We start from the raw sequence: 17709 nt of genomic DNA, 5'->3' as shown, positions 1-17709 counted from the left end.
CCTCCCGTCCATGGTACACGGAATCTTGTGGTGAGGCTGTTGCCCAGAAACAACTTGCCTTCGTCTCCTGGAAAGCAAATCCAACGGAAGGAAATCTCATTTCCTTTCACAAAGCCCGAAACAAGTGTGTGTCCACCCTCAGGAGAGCCAGGAAACAATATCTCTCCGTTCTCAAGACCGAACTCTCTTATCTGTCTCCCTCTTCCAAATCCTGGTGGCGTCTGGTCAAATCCGTTTCTGGTGTTTGTTCCCCCTCCATCCCCTCCCTTACCTCAAACGGCTACACAGCTGACTCCGCACGTGAAAAAGCTGAATGCCTCAACTCTGTGTTTGCCTCTAAATCTTGTGTCCCAAACCCATCCCTCTCTGTACCCACCATACCCAGTCGTACCCTGCTGCTCCTGGACTCCGTGTCCTTTCCTCCTGACAAGGTGGAAAAGTTTCTGTCAACCCTCGACTCTGATTCTGCAACTGGACCCGACGGCATCAGCCCACGGGTCCTAAAATCCTGCTCTGCTGCTCTATCTCACCCTCTCTCTGTTCTCTTCACCCTCTCTTTTGCTCAAGGTCAACTGCCATCTGCTTGGAAATCAGCCAACATCACCGCTTTGCACAAAAAAGGTGCAAAAACAGATCCTAGCAACTACAGACCAATCAGCCTTCTCCCAATTATCAGCAAAGTCATGGAATCCATCATTGCTTCGGATATGAAATCTTTCCTCTTCTCCAATGGCTTGATCTCTGATCATCAATTTGGTTTCAGACCAGGTCACTCTACTCTGGACATGCTGCTTCTGCTGTCTCAACAATGGATGGAGGTCCTCAATGCCAAACAGGAAATTAGAGCTGTCTCCCTCGACATATCACGTGCCTTCGACACGGTCTGGCACCCCGCTCTGCTCACCAAACTCTCCTCCTTTGGTATCCATGGAAATCTCCACGCATGGCTGGCGGACTTCCTCTCTAGTCGTCGTCAACGTGTGGCCCTGAATGGGTTTCTCTCATCTCCTCTTCCTGTTCAGGCTGGAGTTCCCCAAGGCAGTGTTCTGGGCCCCGTGCTTTTTCTGGTCTTCATCAATGATCTCTCTGACTCTCTCGAAAATCCTCTCTATCTCTTTGCTGATGACTCCACTCTCTGCCGCTCCATTCCTCTTCCCTCAGATCGGCAGTCTGCTGCCTCCTCACTCTCTGAAGACCTGGACAAAATCACAGACTGGTCAAACAAGTGGAACATGTCTTTCAATCCTGACAAATCTCACACTCTTACTATGTCTCTCCGAAAAGATCGACTGGACAACCCTCCCATCTACTTTCTCAACAATCCTCTCCAAGAAGTTCTGTCGCTCAAGATTTTGGGTCTCACTATCTGCCATGATCTTTCTTGGGAAAACCACATTTCCAAGCTGGCCTCCAAAGCCAGCTGGCCTCCAAAGCCAGTCGCCGACTGGGCATCCTCCGTCGTGCGAAGTCCTTCCTCGGCACACCTGAGCTCCTCACCACATACAAGGCTTTCATCCGCAGCTCAATGGAATACTGTTCTCCCCTATGGGCCGGTGCTCCTGCCTCACACCTAGCTCGGCTTCACGCTGTTGAAACCAAAGCTTTCAGAATTATTGGAATCTCCCGCGATGAAGCTATCTCTGAGGGCCTTTCACTCACTCACCGCAGGCAGGTAGGTGGTCTTTCTGTCTTCTACCGACTCCTCTCCGGCCTTGCACCCCCAGCTCTCTCTGTGCTCTGTCCCCCAAATATTCCTACAGGTCGCACAAGATCTGCCAGCAACCCTCTGATGGTTAAACTGCCGAAATCTCGGCTCTCTGCTCACCTTCACTCTTTCATTCCTCTTTTCTCCCGCCTCTGGAACAAACTCCCTCACTCCCTTCAATCCCACTCCTCCCTCCAGGTCTTTAAAACAGCTGTTCACCACCATCTCTTATCTTCCCCCATCCAAAACCTTGATCTTTTCTACCCCCGCTAATTCACCCCAGATCCACCTTGTTTGAAATTCCAACTTCTTTCCTGGAAGTCCTGGCAGTGTCCATATGTTTTATACCTCTCCCACCGCCCCCTTCCCACGCCCCCCCCCCCCCCAAAGCCCTCGCCCTCTCTCAGATCTCTCGGTGTCTCCATGTCTCTCGGTCCCTGCTCTCAAATGTTGTGTTTGTGTCCTTCCCCCTCTCTCCCCATCTTGTCTACCGCTCCCTATGTTATATGTTTTTTGTGTCGGTTTGTCTTTCTGTGTGATTAATGTTCGCTCTTTCACGAGCCTCGACCTTGTATACAAAAAAAAAAAAAAAAAAAAAAAAAAAAACCTTCAGAAAGGAGGTTGAAACGATGTTCTGAATTCCTTTGTACAAATAGCTGAAAACTCCTTCATTCTTCTGAGGAACAGATGGAACAGCTTCCTGTGTGATGGATGCAAGAGAAGAAGAAGTGACGATTCGTGAAAGATATTTCACTGAAATGGTGATAAATTTGAGGGTAAGGGTCACTCAGAGGAACATTTTATCGATAATCGTTTGGTATGAGATTCCTGGTGTTGTTGGTAGGATTGGACGAGTGGTTGGATTCTTTTGGAATCGTCCACACGTGAGCACTGGCAGGATGTATCAACAACACCAGGAAAGGTAAACTCATAATCCCTTCTGTGATGTATTTGTCAGGTTGAGAATGCAGGTCCGACCCAAAAGAGTACAAGTGCTGATCACAGTCCGGTTCAGGGAGGAGTAGGGTCTCGGATCGAAAGATTATCACCAAGATCTCCAGTGATGAACTTCAACTTTCTGGCAGAACAGTTCGTGAAATTTATCCTTTCGTGGAATACTTCATGATACATTTACTTCACAAATGAACAACTCATCCTTTGAAATAAATAATTCTGTTATTATTATTATTATTATTATTATTATTATTATTTTTTTATTTTTTTTGTATACAAGATCGAGGCTCGTGAAAGAGCGAACATTAATCACACAGAAAGACAAACAGACACACAAAACAAGTAACATCGGGAGCGGTAGACAAGATGGGGAGAGAGGGGGAAGGACACAAACACAACATTTGAGAGCAGGGACTGAGAGACATGGAGACCGAGAGAACTGTGGGAGGGAGAGGGCTTTGGGGGGAAGGCATGGGAAGGGGGGGGGGGGGGGGGTGGGAGAGGTATAAAACATATGGACCCTGCCAAGACTTCCAGGAAAGAAGTTGGAATTTCAAACAAGGTGGATCTGGGGTGAATTAGTGGGGGTAGAAAAGATCAAGGTTTTGGATGGGGGAAGATAGGAGATGGTGGTGAACAGCTGTTTTGAAGACCTGGAGGGAGGAGTGTGATTGAAGTGAGTGTGGGAGTTTGTTCCAGAGGCGGGAGAAAAGAGGAATGAAAGAGTGAAGGTGAGCAGAGAGCCGAGATTTCGGCAGTTTAACCATCAGAGGGTGGCTGGCAGATCTTGTGCGACCTGTAGGAATATTTGGGGGACAGAGCACAGAGAGAGCTGGGGGAGCAAGGCCGGAGAGGAGTCGGTAGAAGACAGAAAGACCACCTACCTGCCTGCGGTGAGTGAGTGAAAGGCCCTCAGAGATAGCTTCATCGCGGGAGATTCCAATGATTCTGAAAGCTTTGGATTCAACAGCGTGAAGCCGAGCCAGGTGTGAGGCAGGAGCACCGGCCCATAGGGGAGAACAGTATTCCATTGAGCTGCGGATGAAAGCCTTGTGTGTGGTGAGGAGCTCAGGTGTGCCTAGGAAGGACTTCGCACGACGGAGGATGCCCAGTCGGCGACTGGCTTTGGAGGCCAGCTTGGAAATGTGGTTTTCCCAAGAAAGATCATGGCAGATGGTGAGACCCAAAAGCTTGAGCGACAGAACTTCTTGGAGAGGATTGTTGAGAAAGTAGATGGGAGGGTTGTCCAGTCGATCTTTTCGGAGAGACATAGTAAGAGTGTGAGATTTGTCAGGATTGAAAGACATGTTCCACATGTTTGACCAGTCTGTGATTTTGTCCAGGTCTTCAGAGAGTGAGGAGGCTGCAGACTGCCGATCTGAGGGAAGAGGAATGGAGCGGCAGAGAGTGGAGTCATCAGCAAAGAGATACAGAGGATTTTCCAGAGAGTCGGAGAGATCATTGACAAAGACCAGAAAAAGCACAGGGCCCAGCACACTGCCTTGGGGAACTCCAGCCTGAACGGGAAGGGGAGATGAGAGAAATCCATTCAGGGCCACACGTTGACTACGACCAGAGAGGAAGTCCGCAAGCCATGCATGGAGATTTCCATGGATACCATAGGAGGAGAGTTTGGTGAGCAGAGCTGGGTGCCAGACCGTATCGAAGGCACGTGATATGTCAAGGGAGACAGCTCTGATTTCCTGTTTGGCATTGAGGACCTCCATCCATTGTTGAGACAGCAGAAGCAGCATGTCCAGAGTAGAGTGACCTGGTCTGAAACCAAATTGATGATCAGAGATCAGAGATCATGATCAGAGATCATGATCAGAGATCAAGCCATTGGAGAAGAGGAAAGATTTCATATCCGAAGCAATGATGGATTCCATGACTTTGCTGATAATTGGGAGCAGGCTGATTGGTCTGTAGTTGCAAGGATCTGTTTTTGCACCTTTTTTGTGTAAAGCGGTAATGTTTGCTGATTTCCAGGATGCTGGCAGATGACCTTGAGCAAAAGATAGGGTGAAAAGAACAGAGAGAGGGTGAGATAGAGTGGCAGAGCAGGATTTTAGGACCCGTGGGCTGATGCCATCTGGTCCAGTTGCAGAATCAGAGTCGAGGTTTGACAAAAACTCCTCCACCTTGTCAGGAGAGAAGGTCACAGAGTCCAGGAGCAGTTTGGTTCGACTGGGAAAGGTGGGAACAGAGAGAGTTGGGTTTGGGACTAAGGATTTTGAGGCAAACACAGAGTTGAGGCATTCGGCTTTGTCACGTGCGATGTCAACTGTGTGGCCATTTGAGGTAAGGGAGGGGATGGAGGGGGAACAAACACCAGAAACGGATTTGACCAGACGCCACCAGGATTTGGAGGAAGGAGACAGGTTTGAGAGTTCATTCTTGAGTGAGGAGAGATAGTGCTTCCTGGCACTCCTGAGGGTAGACACACACTTGTTCCGAGCTTGGTGGAAGGAACTGAGATTTCCTTCAGTTGGATTAGCCTTCCAAGAGGCAAAGGCAAGTTGTTTCAGGGCAACTGCCTCACCACAAGATTCAGTGTACCATGGATGGGAGGAAGGGTAAGACAACTGAAGGCGAGATGGGATAAATCTGTGCATGAGAGAGATCAGTTTGCCCTGGAAGAATTCCCAGGAAGAATTGATGTCAGAGGCAGTGGAGATGGGAGACCAATCCAGACGATTGATGGCTGCTTGAAGACCGTCCCAGTTGGCCTGAGTGAAATGCCAGACTCGTCGACGCTGAGGAGGCTCTCTGAGAATGGCCAGAGAGATGTCCACTTTGACAAGCACATGATCAGAAGAACCGATTGGAGCAGAAGAAGAGCAGCAGACATTAGCAGGGAAGTTAGTCATAACCAAGTCTAGAAGAGAAGATACTCCATTGGCTGAGATCCGGGTCGGGAAATTGACAGATTGTGTCAATCCCAGTGAGTCACAGAAGTCCTTTGCTGAGGGGCCTAGACTGGTGAGAGAGGAACCCACACCCAACCAGGTGGCATGATGACAATTGAAGTCACCACATATGAGGAAGAGAGAGTTGGGATGAGTGGATAGAAGTTGGTCCATGTTGTCAGACAGTGAAATGTAGATGGAGTCATCACTGTTTGGGGGACGGTACAGAACACATATGAACAAAAGGTGGGAGCGGAGAGGAAGCCGTAGCCAGAGGTACTCCTGGGGGTGAGGAGGAGAGAGGGCAGTGCAAGGAGAGTGAGGAAGAGAGTTTTTGATAAAGATAGCCACCCCACCACCAGGCCGAGGCTCAGGTCTATCATACCGGAGGAGGGAGTAACCAGGAAGAGATATTAAGGAATCAGAGACATCTTGAAGGAGGAAAGTCTCTGTTAAGCAGATCAAGTCTGGATTGTCAGAAGCAACCTGTATGGAGAGATCAGTCAGGTTTGAGCGAAGGCCCCGGATGTTTGAGGTCCATACCGTTAATGAAGAGAGAGGGGGAGCATCGGGTACAGGACAGGGGAGGGGAGGAGTAGGGTAAGATGAAGGATGAGAGGGGGAGGTAGGGAGAGCAGTTGTTAGTGTGTCAGCGATTGCAGAAGAGTTCCAAGAAAGGGAAGGATGAGGAGGATGAAAGGTTTGAAGGTGAAGGGATGAGGCACAGTGAGGTGTTGTTTGAGGGGGGGCAGAGGAAAGAAGAAGGTTGGGGGGGTGGAGGTATGAGATAGAAGGGAGACGAAGTGGGGAGGAGGCAGCTTTGAGGAGGAGGGAGAATTGGAGAGGAATGGTATGGGGGGAGATTTGAATGGGAGGGGTTGGGGGGGAGTTTTGAAGGGGAGGAGTGAGGGGGGAGTTTAGGAGGGGAAGGGCAAGGGGGGAGTTCAGGAGTGGAAGGGCAAGGGGGGAGTTCAGGAGTGGAGGGGTAGGGGGGGAGTTTAAGAGTGGCGGGGCAAGGGGGGAGTTTAGGAGTGTAGGTGCAAGCAAGGGGAGGGATTTGGATGGGAGGGGCAAGAGGGGCGTTTAGAAAGTGGATGATTAATGAAAGACGAACATTGAAAACAAATTGGGTTTGTTGTGATTTTCAAGTTAGCAATCCGGTTCAGAATGATGGAGGAGGGATGGAATTAATGTGAATTTAGACCATGTAGTGAGGGAGACGTATAAGATATTGAATTTCTTTTTTTTGAGGTGGAATGAGTTGGAGAGGAAATTGAGAAAAGCCTTTTAAATAGGAAGAAAAACAGCGTGTTGTAAAATACCACTGAGTAAAACACTGAAGGGGAAAGGTTATACATATTTAAATAATATTTAAACAGAACCGTGAACAACCTTATGTGCACAAAAATACCAACGGGGGGAGAGCCGAGAGGGACCACCACGAGTCACGTGAAGGGCAAACGGTGGATGGCAAGGAGTTAATGGGGGCGGGGCGAACAGCACACCTGGACAGAAAATACAGGATGAGTCAACAGTACACGTGGAGAAAGGAAAATAAATGTTTTTTTTTGTTTGTTTGTTTGTTTGGTTTTTGGGGGGGGAGGTGGGGATTTAGAACGTTAGACAGAGTATTATGTTCGGGGTAGAAGGGAAAAAAACTAAGAGCCAAGCAAAACACGATTAAGATAACAAACACCGACAGGGGTACAACTACAAGGCCACACACGAGGAGCAGAACACGATTAAATAATTACAAGTTACAGGAAATTCAAACCAAAAGTAACTATAATCAAAACAATAACGCATGGACGATAAAATAACGAGTTGAAATTTGACAATCTATCTGGGGAAAATGACAATCTATCTGTTCTTTGCCGAAAAACATCCTCACAACATCCAAACGCGGGATGTCAGACTGTGTACAAATGTCAAGGGGACCTTGAGTCAGACCTTGAGCTGCTCGAAGGTTCTACTGCAGGAGTTGAATTGTCTGTTGAAACACCGTGACATAGCACACCAAGTTTGAGTGTGTTACGTCATATCACCGTGACATCCACAGGTCACAAAAGCGCACAATGAAAACTTCCAGAAAGCGTGCAACGACCACTGTACAGGCCAAATGTGGCCGTTGTTGGTGCAGTCAAGAAGAAACAGATCAAACGGACCCCTCCGATTCCTTTAAACTGGAGACCCTGGAAAGTGTTTGTTTCCTCAACAGTCATAGATTTGTTCTGGTGGGAGTGTGGTTGCATATGAGGTTTTCTGGATTGCTATGTTGATGCGTATGTGGTTGTCCTAGCCTGGTATGAAGTGTGTACATGTTCAGGTGGCTGTGGGTGTCTGCCCTGGTATCATTTTTATCCTCTGGGATTAAAGTGTGTGTGTTTCTGGAGTGATGTGTGTGCGATCATACCTTCAGAAAGGAGGTCGGAACGATGTTATAAATGCCATTGTACAAATAGCTGAAAACTCCTTTATTCTTCTGAGGAACAGATGGAACAGTTTCCTGTGTGATGGACACAAGAGAACAAGAATTGATTCATGAAAGATATTTCACTGAAATGGTGATAAATGTTTAGGGTAAGGAGGCACTCAGAGGAGCATTTTGTCAATAATCGTTTGGTTTGAGATTCCCGGTGTTCTGGGTAGGATTGGACGAGTGGTATTCTTTTGGAATAACCCACACGCGAGCACTGCAGGATGTATCAACAACACCAGGAAAGGTAAACTCATCATCCCTTCTGTGATGCATTTGTCAGGTTGAGAATGCAGGTCCGACCCAAAAGAGTACAAGTGCTGATCACAATTCGGTTCAGGGAGGAGTAGGGTCTTGGATCAAAAGAATTTCACCAAGATCTCCATTGATGAACTCTTACTTTCTGGCACAACAGTTCGCGAAATTTATCCTTTTGTGGGACACTTTATTATAAATTTACTTCACAAATTAACAACTCATCCTCTGAAATAAACTAGATGGTATTCATAGAATACTTACCCTGCGCAGTCAACTTGTTGCGAGCCAACTCTTCTGTTTTTGAACATTTTTTTTTGTTAGATCCAATAGGGCTGCCAGACCATGTGAGCGATTAAATCATAAGTTTATATTCTCCAATATAATTGTTGCATAGATCACGCTCAATACATTTCAAACTGATCAGACTAAGCGTTGTCCCTGTCGAATTATGATGTCATAATTATGGTACCAATGACGTCATCGTTAACACCTATTTCCCATATGGAGTTCTTTACAATGAGCCATGTTTCCATTTTTTCCATGCAGTGGTTTTGGAGATATAGAGGTGCAACATTTTTCGGTTTTTCCAAGATGGCGCCTGTACCACATGACCTATGATGTCATGATTATCATTATAATATTCTACAGGAGGAGGTGCTGCTGTGGTGAAAATTTGGTGCCCATCAGACCAACAGTTGCTGAGAAAAAAAATTCACAATGATTGGATAAGTGTTGTACTTGTCGAATTATGACATCATATCGAAGGCACTGATGACATCATCATTAACACATCTTATTCCCCAAGGGCAGTGCTTGACAATGAGCCATGTTTCAATTTTTCCCATGGAGCGGTTTCGGAGATAGAGGTGTAACTTTTTTCGATTTTTCCCAAGATGGCGTCTGTACCACGTGACCTATGACGTTACAATTATCATTTTAAAAATTCTACAGGAGCCGCCGCACATATTCTGAAAATTTCGTGTCCATCGGACTAACAGTTGCAGAGGAATTTTTGTTTTATTCATCTTGATCAGATCAAGCGTTGTACTTGTCGAATTACGACGTCATAATTAAGGCACCGATGACATCACCATCAACATATCTTATTCCCCATGGTGAGTACTTGACAATGAGCCATGTTTAAATTTTTTCCATTGAGCGGTTTGGGAGATTTCGAAGTGTAACCTTTTTCGAAGATGGCGTCCGTACCACGTGACCTATGACGTCATAATCATGAATAAAAAAATTATACAGGCGGGGGAGCTTCTGTGATAAAATTTCGTGTCAATCGGAACAGTTGCCGAGAAAATGAATTTTTTTTAATGCAGACACGTACGGCACACACACATACGGCACACGTACGGCACACACATACGGCACACACATACGGCACACGGCACACACACGTATGGAAAACGGCACACACACACGTACAGCACACGGCACACGACACACGTACGCGTATGAATGCTTAACCCCGCATTTTGCTTCACGAGCGCAGGGTAATAATCCTGTTCTTAGCCTAAAAACGTCCTCACAACTACCAAACGCGGGATGTCAGATCTTGAGCTGCTCGAAGGTTCTACCGCAGGAGATGAATTGACTGTTGAACCACCATGACATAGGGTGCCAAGTTTGAGTGTATTACGTCATATCACAATGACATCCACAGGTCACAAAAGCACACAATGAAAACTTCCAGAAAGCGTGCAACGACCACTGTACAGGCCAAATGTGGCCGTTGTTGGTGCAGTCAAGAAGTGACAGATCAAACGGACCCCTCCGATTCCTTTAAACTGGAGACCCTGGAAAGTGTTTGTTTCCTCAACAGTCATATATTTGTTCTGGTGGGAGTGTGGTTGCATATGAGGTTTTGTGGATTGCTATGTTGATGCGTATGTGGTTGTCCTAGCCTGGTATGAAGTGTGTACATGTTCAGGTGGCTGTGGGTGTCTGCCCTGGTATCATTTTTATCCTCTGGGATTAAAGTGTGTGTGTTTCTGGAGTGATGTGTGTGCGATCATACCTTCAGAAAGGAGGTCGGAACGATGTTATAAATGCCATTGTACAAATAGCTGAAAACTCCTTTATTCTTCTGAGGAACAGATGGAACAGTTTCCTGTGTGATGGACACAAGAGAAGAAGAATTGATTCATGAAAGATATTTCACTGAAATGGTGATAAATGTTTAGGGTAAGGAGGCACTCAGAGGAGCATTTTGTCAATAATCGTTTGGTTTGAGATTCCCGGTGTTCTGGGTAGGATTGGACGAGTGGTATTCTTTTGGAATAATCCACATGTGAGGACTGGCAGGATGTAAATTTACTTCATCAATGAACAACTTATCCTGTGAGATATATAAATATGTTCTTAGCCTAAATAACGTCCTCACAACACCTAAACTCGGGATGGAGATTGAGTCCTCAACACGCAAAGCGCAGGAGATGAATTGACTGTTGAACCACCATGAGATTTATAGAATGCCAAGTTTGAGTGCGTTACATCATAACGCCGTGACGTCCACAGGTCACAAATGCGCACACTGAAAACTTTTAGGAAGCGTGCAATGAACCCAAGTGGCCATTGGTGGTGCAGTCAAGAAGTAATGGTTCAAACGGACCCCTCCGATTCCTTTGAATTGGAGAGCCTGAAAGCGTTTCATTTCCTCAACAGTCATAGATTTATGCAGGTGGAAGTGTGGTCACATATGTGGTTGCTCTTGTCTGTTGAAAGTGTGGACACACTTTGTTGCTCGTGCATGTCTGCCTTGGTATCATTTACGTCCTCCAGGATTATCATGTGTGTGTTTCTGGAGTGATGTGTGTGCGATCATACCTTCAGAAAAGAGGGTAGAAGGATGTTACGGATGGTTTTACACAAAGACCAGGGAATGTCTTGGGGCTCCACAGACACAACCTTCTGTGTGATGGACACAGGAAAACAAAAATTGAGAATTAACGAAAGATATTTTACCAAAGTGGCCACAAATGATCAGCGTTTCCTCAACAGTCATAGATTTGTTCTGGTGGGAGTGTGGTTACATATGAGGTTTTGTGGATTGCTATGTTGTTGTGTAGGTGGTTGATCTGGCTTGTTATGAAGTATGTATATGTTCAGGTGGGTGTGCATGCTGTCCTGGTATCATTTATATCCTCTGCGATCAAAGTGTGTGTGTTTGTGGAGTGATGTGTGTGCGATCATACCTTCAGACAGCAGGTCGGAACGATATTTCAGTTATTAAGAAAATAATAAATTGATTATATTAATGAAAGATATTTCACTGAATATGGTGGTGGAGAACTGAGCAACTCCTCATCCATAAAATATCCCATATTGTCTGCGTCTCAAATAGCCTCTCCTGATCAAACTCCTACCGCATGGCTTCTCGTGCCGACCCCTGTTTTAACTAAATGTGGAGGTGTGAAAGGCGGGTGTTTGGCATCTTAAAACCAAGCTTGCTCCGGGTAGGTGGAACTCGTTAGCCTTGGCCGGCAATCTGCCTAGAAGAAGGACAACTCTGATCCCAAACCCGGGTGGGTTGAGCTCGTTAGCCTTGGTTGGCAGTCTTCCAAAAATGGGGGTAGATGCACTGTTGTCTCAAAGAAGACTAGTTTACCCGTCCCAGCCCTTTTTGTTCTGTGCATAGACAACAACAACAACATGCATTTTAAGGCAATTTTCCCTGCTAGAGCGGGGGTTAGCCTTGCGGTCCCCATGACAATCTTCTCCATTTTGCCCTATTTTCTGCATCTCTCCTTGTTAACCCCCTTGCCCGCATTTCTTCTTCCACCATCTTTAGCCAAGTCTTTCTCGGTCTTCCACGTCCTCTACTTCCTTCTACATTAACTTCCATCACTCTTCTCAACCAGTCACTTTCATCCTTCCTCAACACATGACCAAACCATCTCAACCTGTTCCTCTTCACAGCATCAATCACAGGCAATATTCCCATCATCTTTCGCAATTCATCATTTGTCCTCCTCTCTCTCAACGATACTCCGCACATCCATCGAACCATTCGCATTTCCACCCTTTCCAGCCTTCGTTGCTGCTCTACGTTCATTACCCATGTCTCGCTCCCATAAATCATAACACTTCTCACACATGTAGCATACACCTTTCCCTTCAGCTTCAGCGACACTCTCCTCCTCATCAGCACGCCACTCAGTTCCCGAAACTTCTTCCATGCACATCTCACTCGAGCAACCGTTGCCGAGTCTGATCCACCTTCTCCATTCAGCATGTCTCCGAGGTAGCAAAATGTTTTCACACCTTCCAGCTTCACGCCATCTCCAAGATCCAACTCAACATTTCCTCCATCTGCAGCTCCCTCTGCGCACACCTTACATTTGAATGTAGCTGCCACACTGGTTAATGACCCTCTCAGACCACTACATTTTTGATGAACCCACTCAGCGCACATTGTACACTGAATGGAGTTCACTCCGACACCCTTCCTGCACACAGCACACGGCCACTTCCCAGTTCTTTCCACCTCACCACATGCTTTACCACTTGCCATCACCTTTGTCTTTCCGATATTCACCTTCAGACCTTTTGTCTCCATACATTCCTTCCACTTGTTCATCTTTTCCTTCAGTCCATCCATACTTTCCGCAATCAACACCAGATCATCTGCATACAACAACTCCCACGGTAAACCCTCCTTTACGTTCTGAGCCAGCACCTCCATCACAGCTACAAATAGTAGTGGACTTAGTACCGACCCCTGATGCACTCCCACCTTCACCTCAAACTCACCACTGTTTCCGTCCTTCGTCCTTACAGCTGTGCGTGCTCTTTTGTACATTGCCATCACTACTCTGATCAACCATTCCTCCACTCCTAACTTCCTCAATGCCCATGTCAATACTTTGCGTGGAACCCTATCGAATGCTTTCTCCAGATCAACAAACCCAAAAAACAACTTCTTCCTCTTATCCATGTACTTCTCCTGCAACTGCCTCACAATGAAAAGCGCATCTGTCGTTCCTCTTCCTGGCATAAATCCAAACTGCATTTCGTCGATCTTCACTTTCTTCCTTATCCTCCTTTCCAACACCCTTTCCAATACCTTCATTCCATGCTCCAATAACTTTATCGCTCGGTACGAGCCACACTCCAGAGGGTCACCTTTCCCCTTGTATAGAGGGACGAGGGTACTCAGTTCCCAATCCACTGGAATGCGGCCTTCTTTCACCACCAGATTACAGATCTCTGTCATTCTCTTCACACCCCAACTTCCTGCTGCCTTCAACATATCTCCCACAACTCCCGTCGGCCCTCCCGCTTTTCCACTCTTCATTGCTTTTATCGCTTCCTCAACTTCCTTCTCAGTTATCTTCTCTGCCGGTCCTAAAACTGGGTTACTCTCTATGTTGTCATCCCATTCATTCTCTGTATTCAACAGCATTTCCATATATCTTTTCCATCTTCCTTTAATTCCATCTGGGTCGACAACGATTTGTCCCACTTCATCCTTCAAGCAACTCACCCCCATCACATCACACCTCTCTTTCGCTATGTGCTTTGCAATCCTGAATACTGCTTTCTGACCCTCTTCCGAATCCAAGCGTTCTCCGAACATTTTCCTACATGCCTCCTGCGCCTTTGCTACCTCTTTCTTTGCAGCCTTCCTGGCTGCCTTATAACTTTCATGCTCTGCTGTTTCTGCTCCCGTACCCTTCGCCTTCTGCCACTCTTTGAACTTCTTCCTCTTCTCGTCAATCCTCTTTCCAACTTCAACATCCCACCACCATGTTTCCGAGTGCCTCAGTGATCCTTTTGTCCATCCACATACCTCACCAACGGCTCCCAACAGACTAGCTTTCATTGACATCCAACCACTTTCAAGCTCAACCACATCATCCTCTACCCTACTCAGCCTCTCTTTTAATGCCTCCCTTACTGTCACCTCTTTCAACCTCCACACCTTCATTCTCGGTTGGTACTTCACCCGCCGAGCTCTCCTCGCACCTTTCACCCTTATGTCGCAGACAACCAAGTGGTGCTGTGAAACAGCCTCCTCCCCCGGGATCACCTTTGTGTCCCGGAGGTGCCCCCTATCTCGCCTACGCACCATCAGGTAGTCAACGGTTGTCGTCGACCCACCTGACGTGTATGTAACAAGCTTATTGTCCTCTTTCTGGAACTGAGTATTACAAATCAACAAATCAGCTCCATCAGCAAACTCCAAAATCCTTTCACCTTCTCCATTTCTCACACCATATCCGTAACCCCCATGAACTCCCTCAAAACCGTCCATACTCCTTCCCACATGTCCATTTAGGTCTCCTCCCACCACAACAACTTCCTCATCTTTCACGTTTTCCATCAGCTTCTCTATCGCACACCAGAACTTGTCCTTATCTTCATCGCTTCGACCAACCTGCGGAGCATATCCCGAGATGACGTTCACCAAGAGCTTTCCAATCATCATTTTCACCATCATCAACCTATCACTCACTCTAGTCACACTCACCACACTGTCTACAAACTCCTCAGAAAACAGGACACCAACACCATTCACGCCCTCCGGGCACCCTTGCCACACAAACTTGTATTTCTGTGCCTGCCTACCCTTCACCATTCTCACACCACTTCCCTTCCATCTCGTCTCTTGCACACAACATATGTCCACTCTTCTTCTGACCAATACTTCCACCACTTCTCCTGATCTCCCTGTCATTGTCCCTACATTCCATGTCCCAAACCTCAGAAACCGATCTCCACTTCGGTCTGTACCCTGCCCATATGTACTTGTGATTGTCATGGTTCTCTTTTTGAGGCAATGTTTTTATGGCCGGATGCCCTTCCTGACGCCAACCCTCTTAGTCGTCTCTTACGACACGCAGGGATACGGTGTACCTATTCTGACCAGGGTACACACTGGGAAACGTTTAAAACATGTTAATTCTGGGGGGGGGGGGGGGGGGCGTCAGCATCACGGCTGCGGTTTAAACATATTCCAACAATATCCAAACAGAACCATGAAAAAAAAAAAAAAACAATCCGGGAAAAGTCTCCAAGCAAGAACGTGGATTTGAGAAGGAAGGAGCAGAGGCGGAAGAAAACGAGATACAGGGGGCGGGGCACAAGCCGAGATGAGGAGGAGAGCGAACAAGCACGTGTCCGGGAGGAGAGAAAGAATCAATATATAATTCTTTGTCTCGGGAGGTGAGGTGAGGGGGAGAAAACAAAATAAAAGAAACAAGCAATACAGCGAAGGAAATAACCCAAACCGACAACCAATTCTTTTGGTTGCAACCAAAAAAAGCAACCAATTTTGGTTTAATAAAACCAAAAAGTTTCGACAGACAACTTTCTTCATTTGTCTTGTTTCAATCCAAGGGGCTGGTTGTTCTGCTTTTGTTTTCTTTGTGTAGCCCCCACCTCGAGTGGCCCTATAGGCTTTGTGGTGGGCCATATCCCATAAAAAAAAACTCGAAGAATGCGACTGTCGCCAATAGTCCCACAAGGGGTAGATGCCCTGGTTCACTGTCCAAAAAATAGAGGTTTGATTTCAATCCCTTCAGCTGTTCTCAAGTATCACATGACAGGTTTCACATTGATCGGTGAAGCAGTTTCAGAGAAGGGATTTTGTTTAAATATCGGCTTTAAAGCTAATATGGCTGCCACACCATCACGTTTGTGAGGATTCGTGTTGATCGGATAAGGTTCGTTTTTCTATCCAAGATGGCTGCCCAAGCACGTGACCTACAACATCATCATTTTCAAACTATATGCAACAGTGCTGTTATGTGATATTTGTAAAATCCCGCATTGATAGGGTGAGCGGTTTCGGAGATATAATTATTTAATATTTTCCTTCAATCCAATATGGCTGTCAAACCATGTGACCTATGATGTCATAAATTTAATATTTCAATACAAATGGGTCATAGATCATGTGCATGCAATTTCAGATTTTTAGGACAAGGAATTCGATTGAAACATTTTTGGCTGGTATACCACTTCACCGATGTCATCATTGTCATGCTTTTGTTCTCCATTGGGAGTACGTAACAATGTGCCGTTTCAAATTTTTCCATTCAGTAGTTTCCGATAAATAATTTTTAAATTATTTGCTTTTAATCCAAGATGGTTGCCATACAACGTAACCTATGACGTCACAATTATCATGAAGACATTGTGCATGGGTGTCACTCCCACCCTGAAAGTTGTCTCAATCGGACATATGGTTGCTGAGAAAAACGTGGTTTATCCCGAATGGACGGACAACCCGAACACGTAATGCCTCCGGAGACTTTGTCGGCGGAAACATTAAAAACATAATCACCAAGGGATTTAAATTTACGTCAGATCGGATCACTAAATTTAACCTTTCAAAGAACATTTTATTATAAGTTTACTCCGTCAGTGAACAACTGATCCACTGAAATAAATAAACCTGTTCTTCACCTCACGACGTCCCCACAACACGAAAACGCGGGATGTCCGACTGCGAAGTGCGAGCTGCTCGAAGGTTCCACAACAGGAGACGAACCGTCCGTTCAAACCTCCGCAGAAGGGCGCCAAGTACGGCATGACGTCGACACGTCGCAAACGCGGACAGAGAAAACATCCCGGAAACGCACAACGCCCACGCCCACCGCACGGGGTCGACATTATTGTGGAAAAGGGGCACGAACGTGTCGAACGAGCGAACCTTCTCGGTACTTGAACACATGAAGGACACGACAGGAACTTTGACGCAGGAGGAGGAGGAGGTCATTCGGCCCAGCAAGCCGCCGTTACATCAACACTATATTAATCTAATCTACAACATTGGACAGAGAACTCGGTCGATAAATGTCGGGAGAATTCCATAAAGAAACTCAGTTGAAAACTTACCTCTTTGATGACGTCACCGCGTCCATGGTGGAAAATGGGGTGAGAGATGGTAATGGTCGACAGTACAAACAAAAATATCACGATGATCAGAGATACACACTTCATGCTTCTCTTCTCACGAACAATGAGTGGAACAGCGTTTGTGGGTCAATTATACAACACCGAGAACCATTGTGACGGCGACAATGACGTCATTGGATGACGAAATCGGAACAGTTTAATGATAAATAACTAAACATTAAGAGAAGATAATTCAAAATTAAAACAATTAACATTTACTAGATGAACACTTTTAATAATAAACGGTCATTTAAATATTTTAATTTTCAAAGTATATCCTTCAATTGAACGAATGGAGCTAATTATTCATTCCGTCGTCCGTTCATCCCCATGGCAACAGATGTGCATTGATTCGAATTGCATTCCTGATGTTTTTCAACCATTAAATCTGTAAATAACCCCAGAACAAAAACAAATAAACAGGAGTGTGTTCCATTACCAAGCGGCTTGCTATCGCTTTCCAATGTTTGTACATCTCGACATCGTAATCTGTA

At 46.1% G+C, this 17709-nt stretch overlaps 1 long non-coding RNA gene across 1 annotated transcript; it reads right to left on the bottom strand.

Moving 5' to 3' along the window:
- Positions 1 to 2317: 2317 nt before the first annotated feature.
- Positions 2318 to 10423, bottom strand: LOC144889147 (uncharacterized). Its single transcript, XR_013621617.1, has 3 exons — positions 10329 to 10423; positions 7982 to 8074; positions 2318 to 2405 (listed from the first exon to the last, which is right to left on the bottom strand). It is a non-coding gene; the product is annotated as an uncharacterized LOC144889147 (long non-coding RNA).
- Positions 10424 to 17709: the final 7286 nt, after the last annotated feature.

The sequence above is a fragment of the Myxine glutinosa genome, unplaced genomic scaffold, assembly GCF_964187855.1.
Source record: "Myxine glutinosa unplaced genomic scaffold, kmMyxGlut1.1 SCAFFOLD_1132, whole genome shotgun sequence".
NCBI lineage: Eukaryota > Metazoa > Chordata > Myxini > Myxiniformes > Myxinidae > Myxine > Myxine glutinosa.
The sequence above is the reverse complement of the archived record's forward strand: the minus strand, read 5'-3'. Positions and strand labels throughout refer to the sequence as shown.